This window comes from Rattus norvegicus, chromosome 10 (assembly GCF_021556685.1).
Source record: "Rattus norvegicus strain SHRSP/BbbUtx chromosome 10, alternate assembly SHRSP_T2T, whole genome shotgun sequence".
Lineage (NCBI taxonomy): Eukaryota > Metazoa > Chordata > Mammalia > Rodentia > Muridae > Rattus > Rattus norvegicus.
Genome location: NC_141543.1, coordinates 55,299,592 through 55,317,728, shown reverse-complemented (window position 1 = coordinate 55,317,728; position 18,137 = coordinate 55,299,592). Strand labels below are relative to the sequence as shown.

At 43.6% G+C, this 18,137-nt stretch overlaps 1 long non-coding RNA gene across 1 annotated transcript; it reads left to right on the top strand.

Annotated features, from left to right (window-relative positions):
• Window positions 1–159: 159 nt before the first annotated feature.
• LOC134480697 (uncharacterized) lies at window positions 160–4,176 on the top strand. The gene is made up of 3 exons (XR_015631242.1): window positions 160–331; window positions 3,126–3,157; window positions 3,573–4,176. It is a non-coding gene; the product is annotated as an uncharacterized LOC134480697 (long non-coding RNA).
• Window positions 4,177–18,137: the final 13,961 nt, after the last annotated feature.

Below are 18,137 nucleotides of genomic sequence, written 5' to 3'. Positions count from 1 at the left end.
AAAAGCCAACCAAGGGAGCAAGACACAAATGCCAGCTTTTGATATCATCTGTGGGTGATAGAATTTAATCCTGCCCCCATGCATATGCTGAAATTTCTTTAGGATTTATGTTTTTGCAAATCATAGGAAACTTAATTAAAACTATCTTTACAACAACAGGTCTTGTTGGGTGTTATAACTGAGATGCCCTGGCCCGATCCGGGACCACAAATATGACAGAATAGCTTTGTCCCTTTCATCCCTTCATCCTGCTGGCTTCAGCTCTCCAACTGGAACCAGGAACCCGTTGGAAGAAGACAGACCCTTTCTCTGGTCTCAGGATGGGAAACAAGTAAGGTCTGATTTAACCATGAAGCTGAGCTGAATGACTCAGCCAATCTCTATATCAAAGTCAATGTCATGCTCTGTCAGGCCTGTGTCACACATTACCTTTGAAGCTGGGTGAAACAAAGGGCTGGGTGTCAGGATGCATGGACCTTTACATCAAAAGTAGGAGACAGTAGGTATCTATTATGACTTTCTTTGTTTGCATGTGGAGGCCAGACAACAACTTCTTGTGGGGAGAACTTCTTCGGGTTTTTGTGCTAGAAACTGAGCATTTGGCTAAGCATGTGCTCTAATACAGCACTGACTGAAACCCAGCCTCCTATCCACATTTGTACTGACCCCCACTGCTCCTCACAGGAGAGTTGAATTGGAGACATCTTAACTTTTAGGAGATAATTGGTGTCAGGTGAGGTCACGAGGTTGAGCAATTATAATGGAATTAACACTCTTATAAACTCACCAGGGAGTTCCATGTTTGGGCATAGGGGAAAGGCCACCTGAGGACACAGTAAGACCATGGTTGACTACATATCTGGAAGCAAACTCTCACTAGCTTGTCTCACTAGCCTGGTATCCTGATCTTTCTCCAGAGCTGTGACGGAGTGGATTTCTGTTTTTTAACCAATGAGGCAGTCCATGATATTTAGTAAGGCAGCCTATGATGACCAATGTGCCTTCTGCTTGAACAGATTTCCATATTCTAATTTGGATCAGTGTGTCTGGAGCCTAGTCTCCATCTGGTGCAGGGACATTAGGACCTTGCCCTGCATACAGCCAATGACCCGTAGCTAGAAAGTTTCTGGTTACTTCACTCCTGTTATAGTGTTTTTTGAAGTTTTCCCCCACCACACAAGTTGTGACTTGAACACTGTCATCTTTGACTGGTTCCTGAATCTTTCTATTAACTTAGGGGCTGTTGATCCTATCTGTATTAACCTCTCAAGGTTAATACTATGAGCTGAGCACTAGCTGACTATTCTGTAGTTTCTGACAACATTCAGGAGCATATATTCCTCCCTTATCCCACCCAAAAAATAAAGTGAGGCCCCCTGTGTCTGCCTGTCTCCCTCCACTGATGCCTGTGCAGAAGAGTATCTCAGGAGGGCACAGCGAACCTTCACTAAACATGCTGTATATACACACTCCTGTCTGCAGCTGGGCTCTGAAGACTGTTCTAGTTTCGCATTATGATCCTGGAGGAGCATGCCCTGGGGTTTCTGCTGTCTTTGAATTATCACAGGGGCTGTCTACAGTCTGGCTAATCTTCACAAGATCTTTCACAGCTGCAGGTGATGTGGAAGATGATGGATCCCTGGTCCTTGTGATTTCTGCTGAAAGATACACACACACACACACACACACACACACACACACACACACACACACACAGAGTAGACATGGCAGAATTTATCACACAGTAAAGTAGGTACCTTCATAGGGCAATAATACACATGACCACGGGGACCACCGACCTCATCTGCAACATGGGCCAATTACATCGTCCTCCCATTTGACCTTGTTTGCCTTGTGTTTCCAGAAATTTGTTTAACAGTCTCAAAACCCCATCCTATGGGAACTCCTATTATAGTGGTTTTTGAAATGGTAATATTTCTATCCCACCTTCTATAGAATCCTCACATGGGACTTTCAGAGAGACAGAGAGAGAGACATGGTCTAACAAGCATTACTTGATAGCTCACCTCAGAAAACTACCCAGCTGCACCCCAGACACACTAAACACAAATTAATATTCAAATGACAGAGCCCTGAGAAAATACTCAGATCTAAGATGAGGGCAGTGATATTCTTTAAAATACTTTCAATTTTATTATTTTTTATATATGGCTGTGTTTCCCTCAAGTGCATCATGTGAGCAGTGAGTGGGGTAGCTAGAAGAGGGTGTTGAATAATATCCTGGGAGTAGAGCTGTAGTCAGTTGTGAACTGCTGCTTGTGTGCTAAGACTCAAAGCCAGGTCCTCAGTGATAGCAGCCAGTGCTCCCTCTTAACCACTGAGTTATCTCTCCATCCTCAGTATTAACTGTCTTCACATGCGAGAGTGAAATTGCAACAGTATGGCCAGCATAGGACAGAGTTTAAATAGCCGAGAAGAACTAACATCTTTCTGAGGAAAGATGGAGTCACATCCATTTACAGAAGAGGATCCCCTGACCCAATTTGTCTGGAAGCATTTTTTTTACTATTGGTTGCTCACTAAGCAGCCTCCTGCAATGACATAAAAGATAAAATAACACAGACTTTCCAGGGGCTAAGTCCTCAAAGTCTCCAACATGGTCAGCTGAGGTCACTGTAGCTCAGTGGCAGAGCACGTGACTAACATTCACAAAGCTCTGGGTTCTGTTCCCGGTGCAACAAAATCAAAGCAAAGCAAAACAAAAGGCTGAGATTTATAGCTTTAATTTTTTACTCAATAATTTTACTAGTAAGAATTTATCCCGGGGAAATGCACACAGGTCTGTGTTAAAATATTATTAGAAAGGTAAGCCAGAATCATAATAATGAAATACCTGAAAATTGGACAGCCACTGACTAATAAGGTATTTAAACATAAATCATTTGACAGTGTGGTGACCGAAATACCTGGCAGAGACAACTGAAGGCAGGAAAGCGTTGTTTAGACTGTTTCAGGCCGTTCTGGCCATGCTCATTGGCTTCTTGCACTTGGTTAGCACCTTATGGCAGTGTTAGAGGGGTGTATGGAGGAGGAGGATGGTGGTGGGAAGGAATGAGAGAGAGGTGGATTCTGGGACTTGATCTCTCCCCTTTTATTTTCTCTAGGTACTACCCACAGAATGCCAGCCACACTCAGAGTGAGTTTTCCTTCTTCACAGACAAACCCAGAGGCCTGATTACTAATCTCCTTGGTGATTCTAAATCTGGTCAGGTTGACACTGACGAGGAAGTAATGGTGTCTTATATTATTATTGAAAATTGTATTTCAGCTGAGCAGCATGGTACATACCTATATTCTCAGTACTTGGGAGGGAGAGGATTAGGAGTTCAAGACCAACCTGGTCTCTATAGCAAACGTCAGGTCAGGTAGTACTACATAAAGAGATCTTATCTCATAAACCTCCCAGATTTCTACCCCAAATATTTGAGAAAGGTGAAGTGATGTGTCATAAGAGAAAAAAATATAAGGCATCGTGATATGAAAAATAGATACCAAATATTGATACTCTGAGCATTGAATATCCTACCTTACCAATTTTCTATTTTTTTCAGGTGCATTTTCATGTCCAGAGTGACTGTGTCTCATAGTACGATCACGAAAGTCACCACGTGAATCATGGAAGTGAGATACTTGGAATGGTCTGGGGTTCAGAAAGATTCAGGACCTTTCTCTCCAAATAGTGGCTAGCTGGGAGACTGTCCTCACACGCAAAGTCACACACACGCATCAACCTGAGGAGGAAAGGAAACTGAAGAAAAGCCACCCTGGACAGTAACACTCACCCAGGACCTTTCCTTTCTCCTGACCCTGAACTCACTCTTTCTTAAGCCCTGTCCAGGCAACGGCACACAGGCATATTTGACAGTAGTGCCTAGAGGGAAGTTCAGTTGGGTTTCCAGGGGCATATGCAGCTGTTGTGGTTCTGTGGCTACCCAGATGCTGCTGGGGTGATCTTGGGAGGGAAGTAGAAAGACTCTCCACATCCCAGGTTTCAGCTGTGTAAGCAACACGATTGTGAGGAGGAAGATGAGAGAGACCTCTGTGGGGTCTACCCCAGTGTCCTGTCTTGTATACTGCTATGTTATGTGGCTATCCAAGTTGTTGAATAGTTAATTCTCTATAAATAATTGTTAAATAAAGTTACTCAAGTTTCCACATAATAGATTCATGAAATAGAATGGAGAAAATAGAATTCCTACTACATTGGTGAAGTGGAAGGAGGAAGAGAGTCGGTGAGAGACTAGAAAATACTTTGTGTTGGCAGGGTAGGGATACGGCAAGAGAAGAGATCCTTCTTCAGGAGCAGATGAGACACTGTCAGCCAAGGGCAGGCTTCGTATATTATAATAGTCTCATATTCTTTTACTTTAATTTTCCAATTCCTGTGTTTCCAAACTCCTTCCTCTCCTCTCTCCAGCCTTTAAACCTTTCTTCCTTTTTTTACCTCCATCCCATCTTTCCTCATCCCTTTCTTCCTCTCTCCCCCTTTACATTGATTTTCTCTCTCTTCCATATCCCTACCCTTGCCTGCCTCCCTCTTAAATGCATTTGAAGCCTACCTCATTCCAACCACAAGCTAAACATTGTACTTCCTCAAAGGTTTCCCCAGATCTTTTGATTTGGGGGGAAATTACGTTACAGCAAACACATATTTTACCTCACAAGAATAATCATTTTAGAATTCTGTTATTAAAACATACCAGCAAAGATCCTACTTTTCAAGTGGGTCTCACATCGTCCCATCTCTAGAAAATGACTCCAGAATTCTCTGTGATGGCCGGGGCTGGGACTTCTGAGAAGCATGCCTTCTTCTTATGCAATAAGGAGAAACTTGGCTGCCTAAAAGAATCCATATCCGTAAGGGCATCTCTAGCTGTTGCCCTTAAAGGATGGACATGGCAGATGTGGGCTACAGAATGGGCCACTTTAGAGAAAGAGAGCCTCATCAATTGTTGTCAGTTGCAGGTGAGGGAAAGAGGGTCGTGTAGGACTGTACAGGAACTGAGGGATGCTGAATATCTCAAGCATGAACATTCAAGACCAAGCTAAACATTTAGAAATTAGGATAATTTTGTCCCCAGACTTTGGTCCCCAATTCCGGCTTGGAAATAATTATCAAGACAGAGACATAAGCTTCAGGTTACAGGAGATTAATGCTAACAAGAGTAAAGAAATGGACCATAGGAGCTAGCTTATGTGTAGACTTTAACTTGCCTCCCTCACAGTGTTCAATGGTTCCTGCTCCTCCCTTAGCCAGGCTGTGTACAACAGGAAGCCATACTGGGTGGATTAAAAGTTACAATGTGTGAGGAGTGTGTTGATATCTGAGAGGCTCCACTCAGAGGCTGACTCTGACAGATACTGAGACGTACAGCCAAACAATGGATGGAGCTTGGGGACTCTTATGGAAGAATAGGAGGAAGGATTTCAGGCCTTCCAAAGGACAGGAGCACCACAGGAAGAACAACAGAGTCAACTAACCTGAACCCTAGGGACTCTCAGAGTCTAAACCACCAAAGACCTAGGCCTCTCAGCTCATATGGAGCAGATGTGCTGCTTGGCCTTCACGTGGGCCCCCAACAACTGGAACAAGGGCTACCCCCAAAGCTGTTGCCTGCAAATTGGATAAGTTCTTCTAGTTGGGCTGCCTTGTCTGGCCTCAGTGTGGGAGGAAGTGCCTAGTGTCACAGAGAGTTGAAGTGCCAGGGTGAGGGGATACCCAGGAGGCCCCACCCACTGAGAGGAGAAGGGGATGGAGGAGAGGTATGAGGGATGAATTGTGGGAGGGAGTGACCAGGAGAGGTCCAGTGAGTGGGCTATAAAGTGAATGAGTAAAAATAAATAAAATTAAATTGAAAAAATTACAACATGCGGCTAACGATGGTCATGATATTCATCTCCACATGCTGCATACAGTCCTTCCCTCCATTATCGCCTGGGCCGTGATTCTTTGAATATTCTCTTTACAGGTGAGAGCCTAAGGAGGTCCTTATAGCAGGCATCTTACCCAAGGCCACAGAGTCAGGACAACACAGGCTTACACAAAATCTCAGTGAGATTTCAGTGGATTCTAATCTCTTTCTGTCATTTCCTTGTTCTTCTCTTCGAAACTATTCAAAATGACATAACATTGGACAGGATCTGGGAGTCATGTCGAGGACCTTAGATTCGGGTGGGTGGCTGGGGTGGTGGGACCTTCCCATTAGATTTAAGATTGTTAGGTTATTCATCGGGGTGATTATTTTGTCTTTATTAGTCCCTTTACCTTTTGTTTTCTTCTCTGTCCCTTCCTTTTATTTCTTTTCCCCCCTTTTCTTAACTTTCCCTTTTCAGTTTAAAGCCTAAAATCAACAGGATTAAAAAAAATATATCCTGAGCTTTCCTAAGGACACTTGGGGGATTTTCAGAATGTCAGCTGTGCAAACATGATGCCATCTTTGACAAACTGTCTGGAAAGATTGGCTAGGGGTGCAGCCAGACCCTCTATACCGCACACAGATGTCATGTGTGGTGTCTATAGCCAAGTTTATTATCTGACAGATACAGAGCACAAATATTGACTTTTGCTATTTTTACTGTAACAGCAGCCATAAACATTGATTACTACCGGAGAGGTCAGGCTGCACTGAAAGCCCCTGTCTTCCCAGCCCAAGAGGGTCTTTGTGTCGCCTCAGGCCCAGTTAGCAAGAAGTGATGCTATGCGTTTAGGCTCCTCTCACTGGGCCTAGGAAGGAACCTCAGTCATGCACAGACATAACAATGGCAAGATGGTGATGATGTGAAAGATACTGTAGTTTTGAAGAACATGAAAAAAAAAAGAAACCAAAAGAACCCAATCCCTATAGGATCTCTATGGCACCTGTGTTCATTTAGCCCTAGACAAATTCCTAGTTTAGAGGAAAGAACTTAAGGGAGCTCAAAGGCTCCCCTCCTCTGATCCTGACTTACATCTTCCTGTTCTGATGGCAATGCTCCACAGATAACTAAGTTTTCCAGTTTCTTCCTGGTATTACTTCCCCAGCAAGGGAAATAAGTCAGTTTTTCAGACGTCCTCCGTGGGGAATGAAGGGCTGTCTTTTATGATGAAAATAGGTTCATTATTGCAAATGTAAGAAACCAAGGAAGTTTTTCTCATCTACCAGTTTTGTTGTTGTTGTGGTTGTTATTGTCTTATAAATTCATATTTTAAATTTACACCACAAATGCAGGGTGACCCGGACCTTCCATTTGGTTGGGGTATAATATGATTGGCCAGAAACACGACAGTTCATGCAGACAAAGAAGGGAGACAGAAGGATGCATCTGGAGTCTTGTGTGTCTTCAGCACGTCTGGCTTCCACACAGACAGTGTCTGCTCCACAACACTGGCTCCAGTACAGTAGAGTACCGCAGCCTCGCACTTGGAAGCTTCAGTTAGTTCAAGGCCAGAACACCTCCACTTCCCTGGTCTGGATCAGAGCCAATGGATCTTCAGAGACTCAGGGATAGCAATTAAACCGATTGAGTCATGGTTAAGGATAGACATTCACTCAGGTCTGATCAGAGCCAAGCGAAGAGTTGCTTGGGGGGGCCGTGAGGGGCAGCCTTGCTGTGTGGTGGTGGGGGTATATATTTATTTTGACACAATGAAGCCCTGCTTTTTCTTCGGAGTCTTAAGCATTGGAACCGGAGATGTGGGAAAGTGCTTTGTAATGGCGACCCAAACACCACCACATGCTTGGTGTCTGTTTGTGGAAGAGTCATCCAGAACCTCATTTAGTCAGCCTGGAGGAGGAATTCCTACCTCCCTGCCCCAACACACACACACACACACACACACAAGCAGGTAAATCATACAAACCATGTCCAGTAAAGAGAAATCAGCACAGCTATTGCTGGAAGAAACAGTACACATGGTAGCTCACAGAGAAGTTCCTTGTTCTTCCTCACCATCCTATCCCTGCATGAAACCTGAATCAAAGACAAGGAACAATAGCATTTGTAAAGCAGTTCTGTAGAATGGTGTTGGCTAGGCTGAGCTTAATAAATTCAAGAGAGTTCAGTGGTGCTTATCCTTCAGTCCATCTCTGAGGAATTCAAGGAAGGAGCTGATGTAGAAGCCCTGGAGGGGTGCTGCTTACTGGCTTGATCCTTAAGGCTTGCTCAGGCTGCTGTCTTACACAACCAGGACCACCTACCCAGAGGCAGTACCACTCACATCGGGCTGGGTTCTCACACAACAATCATTAATCAGAACAATGTCCCCAAGAAATGGCTTGTGTAGAGACCAATCTGATAAGGACATTTTTCCCAACAGAGCTTCCCTCTTCTCAGATGACTTGAGCTTGTGCCAAGGTGACAAAAAACTATTCAGCACAGATGCCAGTGTGACATTCTCTGTCTTTGGTTGTACAATTCCTCCTAATAGAGTGTCTTAAAGTTTCTATTCTTTAGGGCTCTGCTTTAATCTTGCACTTGGTGATATGAGTTTATTTATGTGTTATCAGCTAAAAGTAAAACTTAAAAAAATGGATGGAGGGCTGCAGAGATAGTTCGGGGGTTAAGACCCTTGTTGCGGTTCCAGCGGAGTTTGTGTGGAGTGGCTTACAACTTTGAGAAATTCCAGACTCCCTTTTATGGACACACACACACACACACACACACACACACACACACACACACACACAGAGAGAGAGAGAGAGAGAGAGAGAGAGAGAGAGAGAGAGACTGACAGACTGACAGACAGAGGAGGCAGGGAGAGACAGAGACAGACCGAGAGAGAAGTAAAATAAATCTTTTTGAAAGGATGCAACTCTTAGACTTTTCAAAGAAGTTGCAAAATGTTCTTTGTCATCCTGGTTGTATATTAAAGCACTTAGAATTAAGAGGTTCTTTAAACCAAAATACCCAATTCCCCTTTCATTACTGTAACTACACACTCCCTTTCTCACTTCCCTCCTGATACCCACCTGAGTTTCTCAATTTGAGTAAACTTGTTATATGACAATGGAATCTTTTTATGCTCAAAAGTCCGTTTCGGTTAAACATTCCTTTTGATTAGCAAACATAACAGAAACAATAGGCTGTTCCATGAGTCTGTGGAGTGGTGTTACTGGATTGAGAACACATTTCTTCAGGAACCGAGTTCTGCCCTAGGCCAGACACCAACAGCTCTTCAGCTAGTGATGGGATTTTGTGTCCACCCCACCCCCACCCCCGCCACCTTTATGCTGGGGTTTTCGTCTGGCTTGAACTTGCACAGGTCTTGTGCATGCTCTCACAATTGCTGTGAGTTCTGTGTTCTGAGAACACCTTTGGCTCTAACAATATTTTTCAGGAAAAGTCTCTGAGTCCCAGCGGGAAGGGTGTGATATCTGTGCTCCATTAAGAGCTAAGCACTTCATAGTCTATTATTCTCTGCACATTGACCAGATGGGGATCTCTGTTAATTGCCATCTACTGCAAGGAGAAGCTTCTCTGATGATGGTTGAGGGATGCAATGATCTATGGGTATGGCAATAAATCATTAGAAGTTGCTTTCATACCATGTCCATCTAATAGGATGATAATACTAAATTCTCCCCTAGGGCCTATCTAACCACAGGTTATTGGCCCCATTAACAGTGCCACGTATGGGATCTCTCTCACGAGATACACCCTGGAACCAATCTGAAAATGATTGGCTACTCCCATAACATTAATGCCACTAATTTAAAAAAAAAACTATTCAGTCTTTTGAAAATTTGTGTGTATGAGTATTTGCCTCCATGCACACGTATGCACCATGTACATGCTCTGTGCCCAAAAAAAGGGCAAGAGTTGGAATCACATTCCTTGGAACTAGAGTTACAAACAGTTGTGAACCAACATGGTGGGTGCTCCGAACCAAACGCACACTCTGTCTAATGGCAGTCGGGTTCTCTGTAAGAGCAGCCTACGCTCTTAAGCAGTGAACCATCCTTTGAGCCACAGTTGTGACAATGTTGCATCAGGAGGTATACCTTCCCCAGGCTCCAAGGGGCTCAGAGATGAGCGAGGTCAACGAGCACTTTTCTCCCGTAGCAGCATGTGTAGCAGCTTCCAGAATCAGGAAAGCCAACGCTTCCAGGTGAGCACCATCTTCCTTTCTCCATGTTCCATGACATCATTCCAGAGATAACCACGTTCTGGATCTCTGCATACATCTTCACTGACAAGAACAAATCTGTTTTCCTTAATGAGGCGGCTGTAGTCGACGGGTGTCATTAGGGCATCTGGTTGAGCAATCAAGCAGCTCATCACATTGTCACCACAGAAAAAGAGAACACTGGCTTTCAGAGAAATCAGTTCCGTTTGGTTAGAACTCTGGCCCAGTCCTTTGGCTTGGATCATGTTCAGCAAGTGCAGGAGACCTTGAAAGCAAGTATTAATGGATGGATATTAACTATCATCAGGCAAATATTATGCTATCCTACCAAGCAGCACCATAGGAACTCACATTATAGTCATAGGTTTGCTAGATCACCGTGAGCTAAAGGACCTGACTAGCTGGTGTCATTCATGCTTTCATGGTGTGTGTCATGGTCAGAGAGGCCTGCGTCTTAGCAGAAATAGTTTTGGGGGGCTGCTGAGAGCTTACGGGGGTTGAGAGGTTTTTACTGGGTAGCAGGGCATGAGCAGTTAAGATTTACAGATGTCATCAGGGAAGCAGGGCTTGTGGATAAAAGGCGGCCCTGAAATTATGTATGGGTATTTCTAGGGATGCTTTTCAGTCAGTCCCCTGGCAACTTGCTTTCCATTGCAGAACAGAATTCTCTTCAGCACTGGGAACTTTGTAGAGATGGTGACTTGAGCAAATCCTTACAAACCATTCTTTCTTAGTCAGCTTATGAGTCATTTTCTCCTCAACAACCAGAACTCCACCTAACACGAATTAGATCATGTCGCTGTTCTTAGCAGCATGCCATATATTTTCTTCCGCACTTGCCCGTGTTCCATCAAAGATGAGAAATGTTGTGTAGAACTCTTGAATAGCTGAGGTCAGTGTGGAGCCAGTCTGACAAGCTCATGGGAAATTCTTAAAACATCCCAGCCCCAGCTCCGGGGGACCTCTGTGGAAATCTTCAGATAACCATCTTTGTTCCTTCCAACTTGCCCATCACCTCATCTATAGTGTTTGCCCTTATGGTTTGTGTCAAACTCTAAGGAGATGGGGGTAGGGGTGAGGACAGGGGGTCAGATACTTGATAAAAAAAATTAAGGTTGAGAGGCAGCTCAGTTTTTCACTGCTTACATACTGGAAGACTAGAAACTTAAACTCAAAATAAAGCATGCACAAACAGAAAACCGTGCCCTCCGGAGTTCTTTATCGCCTATTAATAACCACGCGTAGCCTTGGAGGACTTTCTCATGCATTCATAGGAAGAGGCCATTCCTGAATGAGTTGATTGTTCAGTGTTTGGCTGGAAAGTCTGTGTTATGCTCTCTAGTATAGAATGCAGCTGTGTGGTCATCGATGTATATAGAAAATAAATGTTTAGCCACCTCAGGGCTGTGGGCTTGACTACTCCTTAGGGAGATCTTGCTGCTCAGTGAGGGAGAACTACTGAGCACAGCCAGCTGGCTATGCCCCTCAGGCGGCCCCGGGGAGAAACCGTGTCAGGGTGTGTGGTTTAAGAAGGCTTCCCTAATACTAAAATTGCTTACTTGTTCTCAATTGCTGCGTTTGTTTTGACATTCCAAGTAATGTTAAAGAATCCACTCTATTCTATTTCTGCAAGAAAAGCACAGCTTTACATGGCTGGGAGTGCTGCTGTTTAAACTAAACCCAGAGCAAATCCAGAGATAGGGAGATAGCACTTCCCTGAAGGCTTTTCCCCCACAAACAGTCCTCTGACTAAAAGAGCATAAAGACAATAAAATACAGAGAGTGTAGCTTTAAAGAAGAAAGCTCAAGGTTCCTTTCCCCTTTCTAGTTACATTCTGCAGTCCTAGTCGGATATCAGAAATGCTCTCAATCCAAAGCTTTTTGACCAGGCACGACTGACTCTACAAGAGGCAATTTCTATTCCTGGCCTCACTCAACAGAGGCCAGTCAAAGCCCAGAAACACCAAGCAGTTTGATGAAATTACATCCAGCCCTCCCTCATAGGTAAGGCCTATGTAAAACATAATTGAACTTCCTGTTTGGGTTGGGTTTTTCCCTGAGATATCCCATTGTGAAGAAGTGGTGAAGGGTCCAAAGTAAAGAAATCTATAACAATTTGGGTCTCAAGCATTTGAAATAAAGGATGATCAACCTGTAAAAAGTCCCCTTAATGTCAGTTGTTTGAGGGAACTATGTAGTCTGTCAAAAAGGACATGGGAACAATGTCTTGCAGGACAGACCTCTATTTGCTTGTATTGCAAATACTATGAACAGGTTTAGAATTCCATGTTTGGATTGATGCCTCGTAGATGGGTACTTCATATTGAAGACTTGGAAGAGCATCATGATGAATCCCCATGTTACCAAGAGTAGTTATTTCTGCTAAAGCAAGGGACTCTATTAAATGAGAGATTCAGTGAGGTATTACTTGTAGAAACTCAACAGTCCTGACTTGCAGATGCAGTAACAATAGTCAGATGGCCCCCTGAAGTGCCAGCCTGCCTACTGGGTTATTCAGAGCATTTCTTCTTGGGTCAAAGCTTCAGTTTCCTCAGTCAAAAGAGAGTGTGCTCCATGAAGGCGAGAGGCTACCTTCTAAGCTCTGTGCTTCCCTTGAGAGAACCACAGAAAAGGCGAAGGAGAACACACATCACAAGGCTGGGAGAAGCACCCCACTTCTAGTCTAAACAGCTTTGCCCTCATGTCATTTCTTCAGTGTCCCTCCACCTGATTTGGGCATCAGATTTGGGCAATGCCAGAAGAATGGATCATCTGTTAATAACAGGAGCATAACCAAATTGAATGTCAATCTAGAATGATCTTTAAGAGGAGATTCTTGGTCTGAAAGTGAAATGCTCAACATGACTACAGTACAGTGGATGTCACACTGATGTATGTAGCTCCCAACTCAGACGCTCGAAGGATTCCACAGGTCCCGGATCCTCCTTCCCTCATCTTCTTCACACCACAGGAGTGATGCCTTAGGTGTGGATCTCATCGGATGGACTCTGGTGCTCTGGCTTTAAGATTCAGGCTTTGGAATTTCTTTTTTTTTTAAAAAAGATGTTTATAATTCTTATCATTTTCTACTTTATTAAAAGTACAGTAAACAAATAAAAATGTAATTATGATGAAAAACAAGTTTGAGATAGATAGAGGGATAAGGAGGTGATAGATAGGTAGATAGATAGATGGATAGATAGATAGATAGATAGATAGATAGATAGATAGATAGATAGATAGATAACAGATCTGTCTTAGTGTTGGTATCATGCCATTTTGATTCCTATAGCATACCTGGTGAACATTAAAAATTCTCAGTGAAATTCTAGAGGGCTGAACTCAACAACATATGAAAATAGTCATGTCTTGTGACCAGATAAGATTTATGTCTGTAATGTAAAGGCGTTTCAATTCAGACACGGTCATAAATGAGAGACACAGTATTAACAGAATGAAAAATAGAAATCACATTATCATCAAAAGGTCTTTTGCTAACTAGTTGGGACTGCCTTGAAAGAAAATGATTGGAATCACACACTCTCCCTAACAAAGACACATGTGTAGCTGAGATGTAACCCTAAGCTGGCTTCACCCTAAGCCTCCCTCAAATACTTGATTCCTACACTTCTCAGCCAGAGTTCGGTCCCATTTCTTTTCACAATTTCTATGTGCTGTTAACCTGGTTGCTTCCCAGAGATGCTCCAAAACAAGAGAAGACATCTCTCTCTTGTCTCTGTGTTCACAGCCACAAAACTCCGGGCATGTTCTCGATGGTCAGTCTGCCTCCCAGGTGCCAGGAAGAGCAGATTCATGCTGTTTGCTTGCTTGTTTGTTGAACTTAATCCCCCTGTTCCTGCCTTCTGGATGCTGTGATTGTAATTGCTCTGTTCCCCCACACTTAGATGCGTTGCGCATGTCTCATTTTAACTACATTGACTGGAAGGGGTCTAAGACCTAGTCAAAGAGGACGAAAGTATATTCCTTGAAACATATCGACAAGGCAGACACTCCAGGGCTGTAGGAGTCAGCTGGCCTAAGGGAATGTGGGACAAAAGTCATTTGTCTACAGCTTACAAGTCCTAAGAGAGCTTACTTTAACACAAAATGTTTGAAACTCCATACTCTATCCTTTAAACATTGTTACTTTCCAGTCCTGTGGGAATGTTCCAAAGCTCTTTCAAATGTCCGTGGTTTCTGAAGAGGCTGAATCTGCATTAGGTCTCAAGTGGGATGAAAGGACAATCAAAGACAGAATGAGCAGGCTTATGAGGAAAAATCATGGCTTTGCCCAATTCACATAAGGGAGACTGCTAAGCATTTAACCCATAACAAAAGGATAATTAGGCAACATCCCTGTCCATTTGATGCAAGGGAAACATTATTTTTAGTTAATTAATAATTTCTAAAGCATTTTCTTAATGACACTTTGATGGCAATCTCAAATGGAAACACATCTGTGAACACACAGAGCAATGACTATTGAAATAGTGTGTGCACACACGCACACACATCGTAATCACTCATTGAATTTGTTGCCTGAGGTGACTTGGAAAATAAAAGTCAGATTTGCAAAAACCATTTATGGTAAGAGCACCATGAACCCATTTATTCTTCTCTTTCTTATCAAAGCTTTTGGTCATAAAGAGCATGCACCCTTCTTTAACATTTCCCACATTTAATTGTGTGCATGTGAAGGTGGTGCTGGGCACATGCATGCTTTAACACGCAGGTAGAGGTGAAAGGACAACTTGCAGGGGTCAGTTCTGCCTTCCCACGACGACATAGGTTCTAAGGATTGAACAGGCTTGGTCTTCAGGCTTGGCAGCAAGCATCTTGCCCTCTGAGCCATCTTGGCCACTAGCATACACCTTCTTGTGGTCTAAACTTCATACTACAGAATTTCAAGTCAAAATACACTGACTCGACTACAGTTTTGAAGTCATTATGCACAGTATGAAAGGTAAAAATCATTAAGAATGGGCTGGGTATTAAATTTTCTCTTCTTTACCTCCTTTAAGGAACGTTAGAAACACGCGTGTGTTTTTTCACAGACAGTTCTGTTCATAAGCACAGGTTGACCCAGCCCCTCAACTCTAGGGAAGTTAGCCAATTCCAACCAGCAGTCAATAGCCTCCTCTCAGTATGTCCTCAAGCCTTTCTTAGTCTGGAGGCTCCTATACTGCTCCCCAGCCCCAGTCAGGTTCCCTCCCGGAGCTTCAGCGGAGCAGTTCCTTAGACAGGTCCACTGCTGACCAGTAGGGGGAGCCCCAATGTAAAGGCATCTTGGCTGTTCAAGTTTCTCACAAGCAGGAATTATATAATTTGTGGCATAGTAGGAATGAGATAAGTGCCATTAATGTAAGATTATGTTTTTAAAAATGGGCTAAGATGCTTTTAAATTCTCAGTTAAACGACTAAGAATGAACAGACTTCTCTATGACTTAGGAGTTACGGATGGTTGCCAACTGCATTTTAGAACCTTAAGCACTTTCAAAGTGAAGGGGCAAATGGGGAGGGATGGCGGAGACTGTCTCTGCCGAAGATGTTGGCCACAGTGGGAGGTGAAGGACACCTGACAAGAGACCCCTGTAATCTGAAGACAGTGACTAAGTGTGGGCCCTGGAGAAGCACCAATCTCAAATGTTCCTTTAATTACAGCTCAACAGCCTGAACTCACACACAGCAGGGCCAACAAGCTTGCTATCTACACAGATTGGGGTCTGAAACAGGGTAGAGGAACAGAAATCTGAACCCATGTATGAATCTGGTGACTTCTACTTTCACATAAAGCGGAAGAACAACCAGGTGCGAGAGGGCAACTCTCCTGATTGTTCTTCATACAACAATAGAGGGCATCTATGAGGGTGACTAGACCAGAGGAGAGGTTGGGTAAAGAGGGAGGGGGGAAGGGAGGGGAGAGCAGAGGAGGGGAGGGAGAGAAAATTTCTTGCTGGTCTTCCTGATCAAAGTTGAAAGGATCTATGCAACCAGGGTAGCAGTTACAAAATGGTTTGGAGTTGAAGTTAGGGGATTGTCTACAGACGAATGCGAACTGGCTATATACAGTCTAACCTGTCAGGGCAGATGTGGCCTAGTGATAGCTTGCCCTAGCACATCAGACAATCGCGGAAGTTGAAGGCAGTTGAAGAAATGTCTCCTGGATTCATCGATGAAGAAAAATTATGCACTTGGTGCACTGAGAATTCCAAAAATTGGAAATAGAGCAGAATTGAAGAAGAAATACTAAAAAATAACAATAGCAGACAATTTTGCTAAAATGAGTTAAGGTTCTGATCTTAATTAAAAGGACTTCAAAGGCTGGGCATCATGCAAAAGACCAGAGGAGTGAAAAGTCATTACAACGCCTACACTATAGGCATTGAGGAAACACCGACAGCATGTGTGATGTTGCAGGTTTAGTAACCAAGCAGCACCACAAAATAAAAAGTCAGTTAAAAATAGCTAGTACACAATGGGAATGGCACTTGCTTCAATAGACCTGAGTCTACCTTATAGGCAGAGCACCATCAAGAAGAGCTCAGTTTGTAAAGTGCTGTACCAGAAGTGACAGGCTGCCAGAGGCAGTGTTGGCTAACTTGGGGGCAGGGGTTTCGGGGATCAGGGGAGACTTTCCAGCAGTCATCATTTTGCAGGCTTGAAGAGTATGTAGGTATTAGAAGAAAACTATAGCTTAATGGGTGAGATGGGAAGTCACCCAGGCTGAAGTAACTGCCTGGATGATGTCTCAAAACTGAAAGACAGGGGTCAGAGAGATGAGTCAGCAGTTCCCAGCACCCACTGCCCTTATGGAGGACCTAGGTTCAGATCCCAGCACCCATGCTGGGTGGTTCACTACTCCTAACTCCAGCTCCAGAGCGCTCAGACTCCCGCTTCTTGCCTCTGCAGGTGTTACATTTATGTGCACATACCCATACACACATGGACATATACACAAATCAAAATAAAGTACATCTTCGAATAGCAAAAACTGAAAGAAAATGATACAGACTGTTGTGACAGAAAAGCGTCTCTGTAAGGTTAGAATAAAAACAAAGTGACTAAGCTGAGAAAGTGCAAGCGAAGCAGAGACTGATTTCCAGAAGAGAAGATTCTTTATACGAATGACTGCAGCCATTATAGAAACTAGTTTCAGTACAGTACCAGTCCTACCTAAGGGCGATGCCACAAGAAGATAAGGGCTTCTTATGTGTATTTTTTAAAAAGGGGTTCCCAGAGATCATGAGGACAATCAACAGCAGGAGAATCTTTACGACTAATGAAAAGGACCCATTAGGAGACCACCACAGGTTTCCGGGATGTCAGTCTAAACCAGAAAAACGTTCATGGGGATGGGTGCAAGTAAGAGAGAGAATCATCAGATCATGAGATATTAGATCATGGAAGAAAGCAAGGAGAGCAAGCACGTGACCAGGTTGGACTAGTTAAACTCCATTTTCTGAGAAGGAACCTCAGACACAGGTTGGATAGCTAGTGGCACATTGTGCATGTTGAAGGACGTATTTTAATGAGGCATTAAACGGACTGCAATGAGGGAGGCAGGTTAGAGATGAGACCCCATGGGAAGAGGGGGCGACAGTAGAGAATTTCATCGGAGGAGATGGCATTGCCTAAGTGTATACAGATGAAGGAGAGAATACTACAGGAGGAGTAGAGAAACGTAAGAAGACACCAAGTAGACTATGGCCGTGGCATGGGGGAAGTCCTTGCCTTTGTGTCCCTGCAGCAGGGAATCATAAGGGCATATTGAATAGATGGAGCCTGCTAGAGTAATATTGAAAAAATAAGTGCTTATGTTACATATGGAGATCTCTGACCACCCCCCCCATTGGGTACTTTGAAAGGATGTATAGCATATTGAGAGCTCGTAAGAGAATGAACTTTGTTTGACAGCTCAGCATAAAATTGAAGTGATAGGGGGTCTAGGAGATTATATTCATTGAAGAAATATCCAGTGACTGAGGAAAAGATTTATTAGAATCTGGGAGAT